We start from the raw sequence: 16080 nt of genomic DNA on the forward strand, positions 1-16080 counted from the left end.
TTTTTATTAGCCTCATATTTTTTTTACTCTTCTTTCTCCCCTTTTTCATTCCTCTCCTCCCCAAATTAAACTAAATAGAAGCAGAAACAGTAACAGAAGTAAAACAATTATTTCACTTTGCCCAGCCTATATCTTTATATTCAAATACGACAGCAGAACCCTAGCTCTGGTCACCATGAAGACCACCTCATCTCAAAGATGACCAGAGTGGGGTTCTTGGCTTTGCTTGCTCCAGAGACTATTGAACTTGGCACTCTTTCAGAGGTGGTTTGGGCTAAGAAATGTCCAATAGTCTTTCAAGAACTATCTTCCCCTTATGCAGTTTAGCCTACTAGTCAGCTGAACTCTGTTCCCATCAGAATCCTGTTTTTAAGAAGTGGTGGCCCAGAAGGTAAAGAATCTACCTGCAATGCAGGGGACCAGGTTTGACTCCTGGGTCGGGAAGATCCCCTGGAGAAGGAAATGGCAACCCACTCCAGTATTCTTGCCTGGAGAATCCCATGGACAGAGGAGCCGGAGGGCTACAATCCATGGGGTCGCAAAGAGTCGGACACAACTGAGCAATTGACATTTCACTGAATCAACTGGAGTCTTAAGAGATCTTTTTTTTAATGAAAGAGAAGGAAAAAAAAAAAAAAACCAACAACATAAACTGCATTTCCAGCAATCTGGAGCCAGAGTTTATTTCCTTGTCTTCCCATTCCCAGAAGAGCACAGTTTTTCAACATTACAAACTTCCTAACAAATAGCACAAGAAATGTTCAGACTTCTGAGATGCGTGTTCTCTTTGTTCAAACTGAATCCTTCTGTATGTCATCAGATGGGTTTGTTTGCTTGGCATAAGGGAAATTATAAAACTCTGTTCTCAAATGAAACACATCTGACCATGGTTTGGTTTGGGTTTTATTATTTAATTGGTGCTCTGAGGCAGCATGGGGTGAATTTGGGGTCAGTTGTAAGGCTCACAGCTCTTACTCGTAGTAATGGGAATCAAGGGATTAAATCCCTCTGCGTTACTTTGAAAATCCACCTCTTATGACCAATTGTGAACCCACTGCTCTGAGGGATGAATTCAGGGTACTAATTGCCAGTCAACACAAGGATCAGCATTTGTCTTTAAGCATCAGGAAGCAATGTTGAGACCTGAAAAGCCGGAGCAGGCTCATTTCTAACATAGGAAAAGCTCATCAGAAAATGCTTATATCCAGCTATGATGTAAGATAATGCCAATGTTTAGAATTATCAAAGAGTGCTCTTTGTTTATAAAAAATAATCACAATTTTCTTATATCTGTATTGGTTTCCAATGCTTTTTCAGTTTTTCATAAAACAGGGCTGGTTTTTTTTTTCCCTCCAGTATTTTATCTTCTCTTTATTTCTAGATGCCCAAATGAGCAAAGAAAATACTCACCACTGAGGAATGTGCGTTACTTGACTGGGCAGTGTCTACCCGCAGTAGCCAAGTGTATGTGGCTTTTTAAAGAACATTGTTTGAGTCTCCTGTTACCTTCATCTACAGCGTGAATGATCACCAAGGCTGAAGTATGGCCACATAGTTCAGGTGTCAAAAATCCTAAGCGTGTGACACACTCATCTTTAGTGATAGGCACTTCCTTTAGCCTTACCAGCTATCTCTGGGATGTTTGTAGGGCAAAAAAACAATATTAACACTTTCCTCTGAGCAATTTGCAAACTGGTTATGAATCCCCTGAAGTCCCCAGCACTGCCAACTCAACCCAAAATGTCCTTCTCTGTGAGTTGACTTGATTTTTTTTCGTTCCTTTGGGTTTGTTTGTTTTTTTTTTTTTTTCCTTCTATCAGTCAGATTCTGTATCTTGACTGTTTAGAAAAACAGTTACTAGAGACAGCGGGAACTTTAAGCAAACAGATTCAATATTGGAACTTGATGATGTTGAAGTTTGAAGGGTCAGGGGTAAATCAGGCTGCCCAGACACTCTCTTCCTTTGCTTGCTGCCCCCGGATCTTGGATAAAGCCCCTTCCACAATTCCATTTCCTCTACGTGAAATGTAGCCCAATTAACTGCCGCCCCAAAGACCCAGTTGCGGATCACCAGATTAGAGCAGCAGTTGGATACCCCAGCTGTCGCCAGCAGCTGGAGTTAGCATCGCTGTCACAACAGAGGCGCCTGCAGCCCAGTCTCTCTAAGTACCATGATGCAAAGGCGTGTGATGTGCAAGGTCCCAGCTCCAACCCGGTTCTCTGGAACCAAGAGGATGACAGTGGGGTCTCCATGGGACCCCCGAGCTTTTGCTGTTACCACTTTTGAGTCCAACCTGCTGGTAGGCAGGGCTCTAATAGACCGGTGAGGGGGCAGGGGTCTGTCCATGCCAGGTCCCCTGCAGGTAGGGGTATAATCCCACCACCCTCTTCCTCGTCCCGTCCTGGCCTTAAGAAACAGGGGAAGGAGGGACATGGGGTCCCGCTCCCCGTGGGTGCCTCTTCAGTGAGAACACAGCCTGCCTCTAGACCACCAGGCTCTGAACACTCCTGCCCCTCTGGTGGTGATTGTTTTTGTTGTTTGGGGCTGGTGGGGTGGAGGACAGCTGCTCTGGGAGGTTTGTCCCTGAGAAAGGAGACCTGTCACAAGGGTATGTCACAAGCTTTAGGAAAGCAGAGACCCCTCCTGAGGAAAGGCGGGGTTTTCCCTCTAGTGGGCTAGATAATTGCCTCAGTGTTATTGCTTAATTGTAGGCTAACCCTTAGTCAGGCTCCCTGGAGAGGGAGCGTCAGCCTGAGAACTCAGTGACTTTGTGAGAATGACCACTCTCCCTTCAAGCATCAAGACAGAGACTGGAAATCTGACCATTGACCTGACTGTCATCACCGAGGTCAAGGCATAAATGTTCAGTTGAGGTTTTCAGCTTTTCCCTAATATTTCTATTATTTAGACATGGGGGCTTCCTTGTGTCCCACAATGAGTGCTTTGAGCTTAACCGAAATAATCATGAAACGCTCATTCAGAAGGGCCTCTTCTTGTCATACTCACTGGAAACCCTTTCCTAGTCTTTCTTTAGGACAAAAGAGCAACAACTGACCATCATCAAAGTCCCAGCCTGATTTAAGCCCAAATAATATCAGTACCCTTTTCCCAGCAGCACAACACCAAGGTGGACTCCAGGTGTTTAGATTAATATTAGCATGAGGAGGTGGAGATTCACCAGCTAGACACTCAGATTTCATCTCATCTCAGGCAGGATGTTAAGGAACAGACAAGCCTACTACAGCACAACAGCAGGTTACCGCCAAGGTTCTGTGAAATCAAGCTCAAAGTCACTCTCACACAGTTTGCCTCCGCTGGAGCAGGAATTTTAATTCCACCATTTTCCTTTTGCTGTGTCATCTTGGATGTTTATTCATGGAGCTGGCAATTCTAATTCAAGATTTCAGTGTGGGAATATCAGAGGCCCGATGTGTCACACTAAACACCTTTTCAAATTCTGCATCTTGGTCTTGGGAAAGCTGCCAGCCGCTTAGAAACCAGCTCATCCCCTGGTGACATCTCCTGCCATCCAGTTGAAGCAGCCACCAAACCAAAATAAAGGGCCTTCATTTTCTCATACAGGAATTGGTTTTAGGATTATTTCAACAATTGAAGAGGATTTTAAGTCAGACAGTTCTATACAGTAATATATGCTGTAAAAATGTATATATTGTAGCATTGATTATAGAGTGCTATATTTATTAACATCAAATACTGTTTTCATTTTTGTCTAGCTGTTCACTATTAAAAGAGCTTAAGTTCATTTTTGTTATGTGATATTCATTTGGGACTTCTTGTGAGAGCATTTGACATGGGTAAAAAGCTCAGGATCTGTGTTGATCATCACTATTTTAATCCAGTAGTCATAATGATCTGTTAAGAATCACCATGACACACCCTACTCCTGATGAAATCTCGTGCTTTCAAGTGCATCTTTAATAATGTGATTTTTTTTTAAAATCTTAACCCAAGAAATTAACAAAGAATGGTGGCTTTAGCAAGGAACGCCTCCTCCAGGTTTTCTTCTTGAAATTCGTGAACACTTTTTCCAAGGAAATCCCATTGGACCCTCCCTAAGTTACCAAGAGCTCTTTCTTTTCCAGAGAGGTCTCATCTCCCAGCTGCTTCTAAGACGTCTACAGTCCTGGAGGGTAAAATTTCTCTCATTTGCTGGTTGCTCGGATCTGCTTACGGAAATGTAAATTGTCTCCCTCTTGTATTAAAGAAAAAAGTTGCCCCCCCCCACAGCTGTATTTTATCATATTGCAAATAAACAGAAGTATACATTCAAATAATGAATTATTTGGGCAAGATATTAGGAAGGAGTGGAGAACAACTAATATTAAGGATTTGTCTGGGAGGATCATATGTTTAGTCTGAGTTTAAATTGACGAGCACAAGCAAGGATGATGGATTCGTTGGCCATTTATTTGACTGTATGGAGGTTTTGCCATGTCTGTAAGTCACATGAAACGCGTGTGGCACAGTTCTGAAATGGGGAAGCGTCTTCCTGTACTGTAACAGAATGAGCCTTAAGGATTTGTGAGAATAAGCACTTTTATATTTGACAGTAAAAACTGATGCATCAGTGAAAAGTACTTTTTTTAATATCTCATTAAACCTTGAAATCCACATCACTCTGTCTCACAAACATCCTACTGTCTCTTCCTAGAACCTCTTCCAAGTAAAATGTCCCTTCTCTTGTGTTACAGGATTTTGTGTTAAATGTCATCCACTTGTCACAGGCTGTCTTTTCCTGTACAAAAGTCTGAAGCCCCCTGAACTGGAAGAATGGATAAAAGCATTTTAAAGAAAGGGGCACTGATCTAATAATGCTTTTGGCAGGAGAAGTTAAGTGTTAGTTCGAAGTGAAAAATAAAGCAACCTGTGACGGAGTCTGGAATCATCTTGCTAAGAGAGTTTTTGATTGTTGTTTATTGTTTGCTTGTTTATATGTCCAAGCTTTGTTTATTAGCTGTTATATGATTTAGTTCGAACACAAATGGCACAATGGTTGAAAATTGCACAAGGGTTGAAAACGGCACAAACACTGAAAATGGTCCATACTAAAGAACTGAACTGAAAGGTAACGTAAGCCTACATTTCTTTTTCCCTTTTCTTTCTTGTGTTTGACTTTTTAAGGAACTTTTGAACCATTCTCCACAGAAGCAGCACTGTTATAGGTTCCCACCGGCAGTATATGTGAGTTCCAGCTTCTCGACATCCTCAACACACGTTACCGTCTTTTTTTATAGTGACTGTTCTACCAAGTGTTAGATTGTGGGTTTGACTTGCATTTCCCTAATGACTAATGATGTGTGTGTGTCAAAGCATTAGTCGCTCAGTCCTGTCCAACTCTTTGCAACTCCATGGACTGTAACCCGCCAGGCTCCTCTGTCCATGGGATTCTCCAGGCAAGAATACTGGAGTGGGGAGCCATTCCCTTCTGCAGGGATTCTTCCCAACCCAAGGATCGAACCCAGGTCACCTGCATTGCAGGCAGATTCTTTACCATCTGAGCCACCAGGGAGAATCCAATGACTGATACTGAGGTGCTTATTGGCCATTTTAAAATCTTCCTTGGAGAAACGCCTATAAATTACCCATTTTTAACAGGTTATTTGCCTTTTGCCTTGTTGAGTTGTAAGAATCTCTTTTGTGTTCTGGATATGAGTCCCTGATCAGGTGTAAGATCTGCAAATATTTTCCTTCTGTGGTCATTTTTTCACTTTCTTGATAGTATCCTTTTGGGTACAGAAGTGTTTAATTCTGATGAGGTGCAAGCTATCTATTTGAAATTTGTCTCTTGTGCTTTCATCATATCATATATAAGAAGGGTTTGCCTAACCCAAGGTCATGAAGATTTACTCTTCTATTTTCCTCAAGTAATTTTAAAATTTTAGCTCTAAAATTTAGATGTAGGATCCACTTTAAGATGGTTTTTGTATATAGCATGAGAAAGGGGTCCAGCTTCTTTCTTTTGCATGTGGATATCCAATTGTCATGGTATTCTTTGTTTAAAAGACTGTTCTCACCCCCAGAAATAAACCTTCTAGTGTGTAATCACTTGATTTCAGACAAGGATGACAAGACCATTTAAGACCCCTGTGTCTTTCCTTTTGCAGCACCTCACTGTCTCAATTACTGTAACTTTGCAGTAATTTTTAAAATTGGAAACCCTGAGTCCTCCAGCTTTGTTCTTCTTTTGTAAGTTGTTATAGGCTAAAAGTGGCCTCTTATTTAACCATCAGTTATGAATTAAACTTCCTGTAAATGCACTTGTTTCAATCAGGCGACATCTAGCCCAGTTGAAAAACAAATAATGTGTGCCTTAGCCTCATGGCTGAAGGAACTGTAGGAAAAGTGCAGAGTGGGTTCATGAGCCAGCCACAGCCTGCCCATTCTCAGTCCCTGTTCTCCAAGAGATGTAGCCCACACTGGGGTTCTTGGGCTGGTATGTGGGTATCCTGCTACAAGCTGGAGCATTTGATATACGTAATAGTGTTTCTGTGGGTACAGTAGAGGTATAAAGTTGTTCCAGACATTCTGTGCCTCCAGAGTCCTGCTGCCCCTTTCTGCCCCAGTGCTCTGGGCTCAGACACCCCAGCACCCAGTGTGGACCTGGTACCTTGGCTATCCTGTCCCACTCAAAAGATGCTATCTGGGTCGGTCTGCCCGAGGCCACCAGACTTCCCAGTGCTTGACAGGCAGGCTTGACCCCCACGCCTCTCTGGGACTTTTGCCTCATACCCGGTTCATGTCTTTCTGGTCACTTTTCCTGATCTTTCTGGAGTCTAACAGATTCTCCTGTGATCATCAAGGGTGTGGGTTTTGCTTCATTGCTAGTATATGGGGACACAGAACAGATTTTGAATCTATATTTTAGACGTTTAAACACCCATGGCTGATAAATCTTCTTGACAGTTTATTCCTTTTATCTACATGAAATATACTTCATGGTCTTCTTAAGCTTCTGCTTCAAATTCTATTTTGCCCCATGTTACATTTCTATAGCACCATATATTATATATGGAAATGCATCATTTATGATAACTTGCCTGTATCTTTTCCCGTCCTAGGATCTCTTATTATCCTATGTGGTTTTGCTTTAGGTTTGTCCCTCACATATGGTTACAACAGCATGTGGTTGAATGTAGGGCTTACCCACTGTGAGCACCTCCACATTTTTAATAGATGAATTTCACAGAGTCAGATTGGTTGTGACTTACTGACCTGCCATCTCACTGTGTGTTCATTTGCCACAGTTTTCTGTAGCTTCTCTCGTCTATCTCTTGTTGGATGGATCAAGTTATATTTATTTTGCTTTCTCCTACTGTCTCAAGGACTCTGCAGAAAAGAGAGGAAGGGAACCCTATTTCAACATCCCGTTAAATTAGGATGAAGACCTGGGGCAAGACCGCTGACGGGCACAGGAATTTCTATCTGGGCGATGAGAGTGTCCTGGGGTTAGACCCTGGGGACAGTTGAACAGCATTGTGGAGACGCTAAAGTCTCCTGAATCATACCCTTTAAAAGGATAAATCTTGTGGTATGTGAATTATAGCTCCATGTTTAAGGTATTGACTCACCATTTGCTTTGTGGTTTCTTTTTTTTTTTTTCAGCATGTGGGATCCTAGTTCCCCAACCAGGGATTGAACCCCTGCCCCTGACCCGCATTTGCAACTTGGAGTCTTAAAAACTGGACTGCCAGGGAAGTCCTCCTTGTATCATACTCCTTGAGTTAATTCTTTCAGATCAGGTCTGAGATGTCAAATACTTGAATCCTTGCATGTCTGAAAAACATCTCATTTTGGGTCCTCACACTTGTGTTGTTGTTACACTTGTGGAATACTGACTCCCAAGGATTTTCCTCAGAAGTTTGAAGCTATTTCCCCGGTTTTTCCTCGTATCCAATGTTATTTTTGTAGTTATTTACTTGCTCCCTTCTCTACCCTCCTCCTACTACTCCCAGAAGCCTTTAGGGTTTGCTCTTTATGCTTGAGCTCAGAGATTTCACTGTGAAATTACTGATAAGAGTCTTTCCTTCAGTTTGACCTTGATTCTGCTCAGCTGTCTCCAGGACCCACACCTGTCCTCAGTCTGGGATCTGCCTTCCGTTCCTGCCTGAGTGACCTCTCCCCGCCGTGTTCTCTGTTCTCATCTCCTGAAGATCAGTTAAATGAACGTTGGCCTGTGGGGTTAGTCCTCCCATTCTCCTAACCGGTGTTTATCCTTTCTGTATCCTTGTCCGTTCTTGCTATTCAGAGAGCATTCCTATGCTCAGCCTTTCAACTTACTCTCTTATCAGCTTCAGTGCTTCTGCCCATTTACTGAGAATTTTATTTCAATCATCAAATTTTTCATTTCCAAGATCTCTAAAACATTCCTTTTTATGGGTGCAATATCATTTTATTTCTCTCTGAGGATTCTAATTATATATGTGCCAAATTCTTGTTCTGTTTGCTCTATTAACTCTGCTCTGTGGGTGTAAACTTTTCCATTTGTTGGGGTTGTAACCTCTGTTTCATGGCTTTTTCAAATGTTTAGGGGTCATTGGCTGCCTGCTCCACTTCACATCTGGTTCTCAGCCCTCTGCCAATTCCTACTCACTGCATCTAGTTTCCTGAATGTAGAGAGCATTCCATCCCTCCTGGGTGTTGCCAGGGCCTCACCTGGCCTCCCCATCATGACTGTCTGAACCCAGTGCTCCATACTGGGGGACTGAGACCTCTACTGCCAGCTTCTCAACCTTCAGGGTGGAGAGGTGGCAGCTCCTCTACGGTAAACAAAGTGACTCCCCTCCCCAGATCCTCCCAGTGTTCTTGATCTCCAAGCTCATCACATTCTAGAGCAGCCCTCTATCTTTTCAGTTCTGCACAACCTCAGAACTGTGCTTTCCTCTTCATGATGATCCTTTCATCCTCAGAGATGCTTCATAGTTCCGGGAACTTTTAAGGCACTGCTTGTAGTTTTTTAGTGCAGTTTGCGGATGATGGTGGTGATGACTGTGACGGTGATGATGGTGGTAAATTATTGTGATGATGGTGGTGATGATGAAGATGACTGTGATGATGATTTTGATGATGATGGCAGTGGTGGTGATGGTAGTGGTCGTGGTGGTGGTGATGGTGATGGTGATGATGGTGGTGGTCATGGTGGTGGTGATGGTGATGATTATGATGGTGGTGGTGATGATTATGATGGTGGTGGTGATGGTGGTGGTGATGGTAGTGGTGGTCATGGTGGTGGTGATGGTGGTGGTGATGGTGGTGGTGGTGATGACAGTGATGGCAGTGATGGTGATGATTATGATGGCAGTGGTGATGGTGGCATTGGTGATGGTGGTGATGATGATGGTGGTGGTGATGGTGGTGGTGGTCATGGTAGTGGTGGTCATGGTGGTGATGATGGTGGTGATTATGATGGTGGTGGTGATGACGGTGATGGCAGTGTTGATGATGATGGTAGTGGTGATGATGGTGGTGGTGATGGTAGTGGTGGTCATGGTGGTGGTGATGGTGGTGATTATGATGGTGGTGGTGATGGTGATGATTATGATGGTGGTGGCGGTGGTGGTAATGGTGGTGGTGGTGGTGATGGTGATGGCAGTGGTGATGATGGTGGTGGTGATGGTAGTGGTGGTGATGGTGGTGATGACAGTGATGGCAGTGGTCATGGTGGTGGTGGTCATGATGGTGGTGGTCATGGTGGTGGTCATGGTGGTGGTGATGGTGGTGATTATGATGGTGGTGGTGATGGTGATGATTATGATGGTGGTGGTGGTGGTGGTAATGGTGGTGGTGGTGGTGATGGTGATGGCAGTGGTGATGATGGTGGTGGTGATGGTGGTGATGACAGTGATGGCAGTGGTGATGATGGTGGTGGTGGTGATGATGGTGGTGGTCATGGTGGTGGTGATGGTGGTGATTATGATGGTGGTGGTGATGGTGGTGATTATGATGGTGGTGGTGATGGTGATGATTATGATGGTGGTAATGGTGGTGGTGGTGGTGATGGTGATTGCAGTGGTGGTGATGGTGGTGGTAGTGATGATGATGGCACTGGTGGTGGTGGTGGTGATGGTGATGATTATGATGGTGGTGATGATGGTGGTGGTGGTGATGCTGATTATATCTCTCTGGCCATCTTGATCCTTTCTCTCCTTTAATAAAACCAAGCCCGGGTGTTTCCCAGTGGCAGGAGCATTTCCATACTGTGATCATTTCATACAGGAGCATTTCATACAGGTTTGATGCAGCTCAGGCTTCCTTACCAGTGGTTCAGCATGTTGGTGGTCTGCGTTCTTCCCTCTTCCATCTAACTCACTTCCTGAGATTGTCTTGGACTTCTAGACTCCATGTTGCTAGGAGCTTACTGAGGCTGCAGCCCCACCAGCAGCCACCTCCTTGGCAAGCCAGCTCTGGTTATCCTGGCCTTTGTGGCTCGGTCACTGCTCAGGCGTCCCCTGAGAACCTCTTTGCCGTTCAGCCCTGCTGCCTCTTCTCCACGTCTCGTCAGTACATCCAGCAGGACCCCTGGCAGGTCCCTCCTCCCTACTGGCTGTTTCTGGCCTTTGTTGCTTCTGCCATATACATCAGTCTAGTATGGGGTGCTTTTTTTTTCCTACCCCTAATTTGGCCTTAACAATGCTCCCAGGAGGCAGAGCAGAGATGTCTTCTCCATCACAGACCATATGGAAACCATTTCTACCCTGGCCTTCAGAGAGCCACACCCAGAAACCAGGCAGTTCTAATCCACTTCTGGTCAACACAGCACCTTCTACCCTGAGTGTAAACCAGGGACCCGTCCCAGGAAAAATAGCAGAGATCAGGTGTCAGTGCTGGGACAGAAGAGCTGGACCAGAACCAAGGGAACTTGCCTGTGAGCTGCCGGGACCCTGAGCTGTGGCTCCTGACTCAGGGCGGCTCAGAGAATGAAGTGGGTGGCCTGCAGTTGGAGGTCTCATGGCTTCAGCCATGGGAAGGGAGGGGATGAGGGGTAGAGACAAGTAAAGGGAGTCCATGCTTCCCACTAGAACGACTCTTACAGAGCCCGCTGACCTGGAGGGCAGGAGGTGGCACTCAGCCGCTGCGCCCCTAGAGGAGTCATTTAGCCTGGACATTTCTAACACGGGACTTGGGGACACCTCTGTGGAGGCTGGTGTTATCTCAAAGCAAGTAAGCAAGGTAAGTAAGGCTAGACTGTGGAAAAGGTCCAGGAGGTTGAACGCACAGGCGGACATGTGAGCCTGGACACAAGCCCCTCTCCTTGGGGAGGTGGAGGCAGGTGACAGCCAGATAGTGTGATTCACGGGGCGCTGGGAAGACAACTCTACCTCCCTTGGTGACTGACAGCTCCTGGACATCCACTTCCAGGCTCTTCTTTGTAAAATGCCTGTTTTCCCACGAGGTGTCTCACAGGCAGCCCCTGACTCACTGTGACACCTTTTCACAGTGGTTCCCTCAATTACCGAGAGGAGACGATGAAGAGGTGGGGGTGCCAGGGAGGGCGAGAGAGGCCCAGCAGAGGCAAGGGGGCTTCCCAGCAGAGGAGGAAGGCCCAAAGTCAAACCCGACCACTGCACCAGCGCTTGCCCCCAACAGGCCATTTGCCTGAGGTTGTTTGCCTTTACAAGGAGACCGTGACCCTAGGGAGGCCAGCTCTATGTGGACACTCCCAAACTGTCCTCCCCTCACGGGCAGGGCTGGAATCTAAGAGGAAAGTCCCCCATGGGTAAGCGTCGCTGCCTTCCTGGGAGAGTTCAACATGTTTATCTTGGGCTCGGGGTTGTAATTATGATTTAGCGGAACACGGCTTCAGAATGTCTTTTCCTTCGTTTCATGTAAATTAAGTTGCTGGCGCATGAGGGGATGTGTGTCTCTATTCCTAAGGGGAGTTGGAGAATTCATTACTTATTGTCTAGGAAGAGCTCCGTAGATAAAAAGCTCTCTGGAAGTGCAAGGTATTAGTATTCGGTGTCTTCGATTTGTAAATCATGGTGAATGGATTGTATTGTTTTATTCCATTTTGCTTTTGTATGAAAATGATAGCTTCAAATGCTAAGTTCAGCAACGGCCAATACAGATGCTGAAGAACACATGCAAGAGAGAATGCAGGTTTTTCTTTATTCACTCCAAGGGTGTGATTGGCATTAAGAATTTCAGCCAAGTAACTCGAGTCCCAGAGGCTGGTTCCAGGGATCATACTGCCTGTGACCCTCAAAAAACTGCGCTAACTTCTCTGGGCCATGGCCACCACATCTGGGAGGTTGACCAGTTGGATAAATGATCCCTCTGATCCTTTGTTGGCATTTTGTGTGATGTATCTATGTGTACGTGCCTGCCATGGACTGAGCCCTCCTGACACATGGGACATGGTGCTAAGGTCTCCATACCCTGTCTGAAGCCAGAGCCGGCAACCTGTCCAGGTTACACAACTAAAGGGCGGTGCTTGTGGCCGCTTTCCTCCCCTCTGCTCACGGGGTTCCAGGACACAAAGAGAAAGCACAAAGGGGAGAAGTTACGGGTTCTGTTCTTTCCCATTTCTCTTCCGTAGCCACATAACCCTACCTCAAACTGATCAGGAAATAAGACGTGCTGGAAAGTGAAAATGTTAGTTGCTCAGTCATGTCCAACTCTTTACGACCCCACAGACTGTAGCCCACCAGGCTCCTCTGTCCATGGGCTTCTCCAGGGAAGAATACTGGAGTGGGTTGCCATTTCCTAACTCCAGGGGATCTTCCCGACCCAGGGATGGAAAACCTCTCCATCTGAGCCACCAGGGAAGCTTAAGGGCTGCTGGAGGTTTTCATCGATTCTCTTCCCATTTCCTCCTCTTTGTGGTCCCAGCCTCTTTCCCTCCTACTCAGGCTCATAGAAGAGGTTTTCTGACTGTCATACACCTGATTCCTAGAGGGGAAAGGAGGGAAAAAGAAACATGCATAGCTGAATAAGCTCTATATATCTGTCTACCTTCTTATAATTCATATGGATCCATTAAGATTCGGGGGAGTGGGCCACAGGCTATGCTCAGATGAATGTCTATCAGAGGTCAAAATAACTTCCCCACTTTCAAGGAAGTCCCTCCCATCAGTGATACTATCCTGATAGTCTGACAAGGAGGAAGGTCTAAATCTATGCCTGTCCATCCTTTCCCACTGAACTAACACTTTATATCCATCTTTCCATGAGAGACTCATTCTGAAAATATACAGGTTGGCTCCGAAAATCTCTAAATCATTTCTGTAAACTGAAAAATTCTGCATCTGAGGTGAACAACTGGGAAGTAGAAGAGGGTGATGTCTGTAACTAAGAACGTGAGTAAGTTATGATGCAGGGAGGACCCTGAATAGGAAGTGGATTCCTGGAAACAAACTCACAGATGTGGGTGATCCTGGACCCTCTCAGACTTTGGGAAGTTCTGTGGACCATCCTGATCTTCACAACCTACGTGAAGGGCAATGGTGAATTGTGCAGATGTGTGCAAAGTGTGCAGAGAACCTGGCCTTCATTGTTAAGTAAGTGAATGAATGAAATTGTAGATAATTCCTACCCTCCAGATACTTTAGTTCAGTTCAGTTCTGTATCTCCGTCGTTTCCGCCTCTTTGCGACCCCATAGACTGCAGAAGCCAGGCTTCCCTGTCCATCACCAACTCCCGGAGTTTACTCAAACTCATGTCCATTGAGTCAGTGATGCCATCCAACCCTCTCATCCTCTGTCATCCCCTTCTCCCACCTTCAATCTTTCCCAGAATCAGGGTCTTTTCAAATGAGTCAGTTCTTTGCATCAGGTAGCCAAAGTATTCGAGTTTCAGCTTTAGCATCAGTCCTTCCAATGAATAGTCAGGACTGATTTCCTTTAGGATGGACTGGTTGGATCTCCCTGCAGTCCAAGGGACTCTCAAGAGTCTTGTCCAACACCACAGATCAAAAGCATCAATTCGTCGATGCTCAGCTATCTTTATAGTCCAACTCTCACATCCATACATGACCACTGGAAAAACCGTAGCCTTGACTAGATGGACCTTTGTTGGCAAAGTAATGTCTCTGCTTTTTAATATGCTGTCTAGGTTGGTCATAACTTTTCTTCCAAGGAGCAAGCGTCTTTTAATTTCATGGCTGCAATCACCACCTGCAGTGATTTTGGAGCCCCCAAAAATAAAGTCTCTCACTGTTTCCATTGTTTCCCCATCTATTTCCCATGAAGTGATGGGACCAGATGCCATGATCGTAGTTTTCTGAATGTTGAGCTTTAAGCCAACTTTTTCACTCCCCTCTTTCACTTTAATCAAGAGGCTCTTTAGTTCTTCTTCACTTTCTGCCATAAGGGTAAGTGAATGAATGAAATTGTAGATAATTCCTACCCTCCAGATACTTTAGTTCAGTTCAGTTCTGTATCTTTCTGCCATAAGGGTGGTGTCATCTGCATATCTGAGGTTATTGGTATTTATCCCGGCAATCTTAGTTCCAGCTTGTGCTTCCTCCAGCCCAGCATTTCTCATGATGTACTCTGCATATAAGTTAAATAAGCAGGGTGACAATATACAGCCTTTATGTACACCTTTTCCTATTTGGAAACAGTCTGGTGTTCCATGTCCAGTTCTAACTGGTGCTGCTTGACCTGCATACAGATTTCTCAAGAGGCAGGTCAGGTGGTCTGGTATTCCCATCTCTTTCAGAATTTTCCACAGTTTATTGTGATCCACACAGTCAAAGGCTTTGGCATAGTCAATAAAGCAGAAATAGATGTTTTTCTGGAACTCTCTTGCTTTTTCAGTGGTCCAACGGATGTTGGCAATCTGATCTCTGGTTCCTCTGCCTTTTCTAAATCCAGCCTGAACATCTGGAAGTTCACGATTCACATATCGTTGAAGACTGACTTGGAGAATTTTGAGCATTACTTTACTAGCATGTGAGATGAGTGCAATTGTGCGGTAGTTTGAGCATTCTTTGGCATTGCCTTTCTTTGGGATTGGAATGAAAACTGACCTTTTCCAGTCCTGTGGCCACTGCTGAGTTTTCCAAATTTGTTGGCATATTGAGTGCAGCACTTTCACAGCATCATCTTTTAGGATTTCAAATAGCTCAACTGGAATTCCATCACCTCCATTAGCTTTGTTCATAGTGATGCTTCCTAAGGCCCACTTGACTTCGCATTCCAGGATGTCTGGCTCTAGGTGAGTGATCACACCACCGTGGCTATCTGGATCATGGAGATCTTTTTTATATAGTTCTTCTGTGTATTCTTGCCACCTCTTCTTAATATCTTCCACTTTTGTTAGGTCCATACCATTTCTATCCTTTATTGTGCCCATCTTTGCATGAAATATTCCCTTGGTATCTCTAGTTTTCTTGAGGAGATCTCTAGTCTGTCTCATTCTATTGTTTTCCTCTATTTCTTTGCATTGATCACTGAGGAAGGCTTTCTTATCTCTTCTTGCTTTTCTTTGGAACTCTGCATTCAAATGGGAATATCTTTCCTTTTCTCCTTTGCCTTTCACTTCTCTTCTTTTCACAGCTATTTGTCAAGCCTCCTCAGACAGCCATTTTGCCTTTTTGCATTTCTTTTTCTTGGGGATGGTCTTGATCCTGCCTCCTGTACAGTGTCACAAACCTCCGTCCATAGTTCTTCAGGCACTCAGTCTATCAGGTCTAATCCCTTGAATCTATTTGTCACTTCCACTGTATAGTTGTAAGGGATTTAATTTAGGTCATACCAAAATGGTCTAGTGGTTTTCCCTACTTTCTTTAATTTAAATCTAAGTTTGGTAATAAGGAATTCATGATCTGAACCACAGTCAGCTCCCGGTCTTGTTTTTGCTGACTGTATAGAGCTTCTCCATCTTTGGCTGCAAAGAATATAATCAATCTCATTTCAGTATTGACCATCTGGTGATATCCATGTGTAGAGTCTTCTCTTGTGTTGTTGGAAGAGGGTGTTTGCTATGACCAGTGTGTTCTCTTGGCAAAACTCTATTAGCCTTTGCCCTGCTTCATTCTATACTCCAAGGCCAAATTTGCCTGTTACTCCAGGTGTTTCTTGACTTCCTACTTTTGCATTCCAGTCCCCTATAATGAA

Source organism: Cervus elaphus, chromosome 11 (assembly GCF_910594005.1).
Source record: "Cervus elaphus chromosome 11, mCerEla1.1, whole genome shotgun sequence".
NCBI lineage: Eukaryota > Metazoa > Chordata > Mammalia > Artiodactyla > Cervidae > Cervus > Cervus elaphus.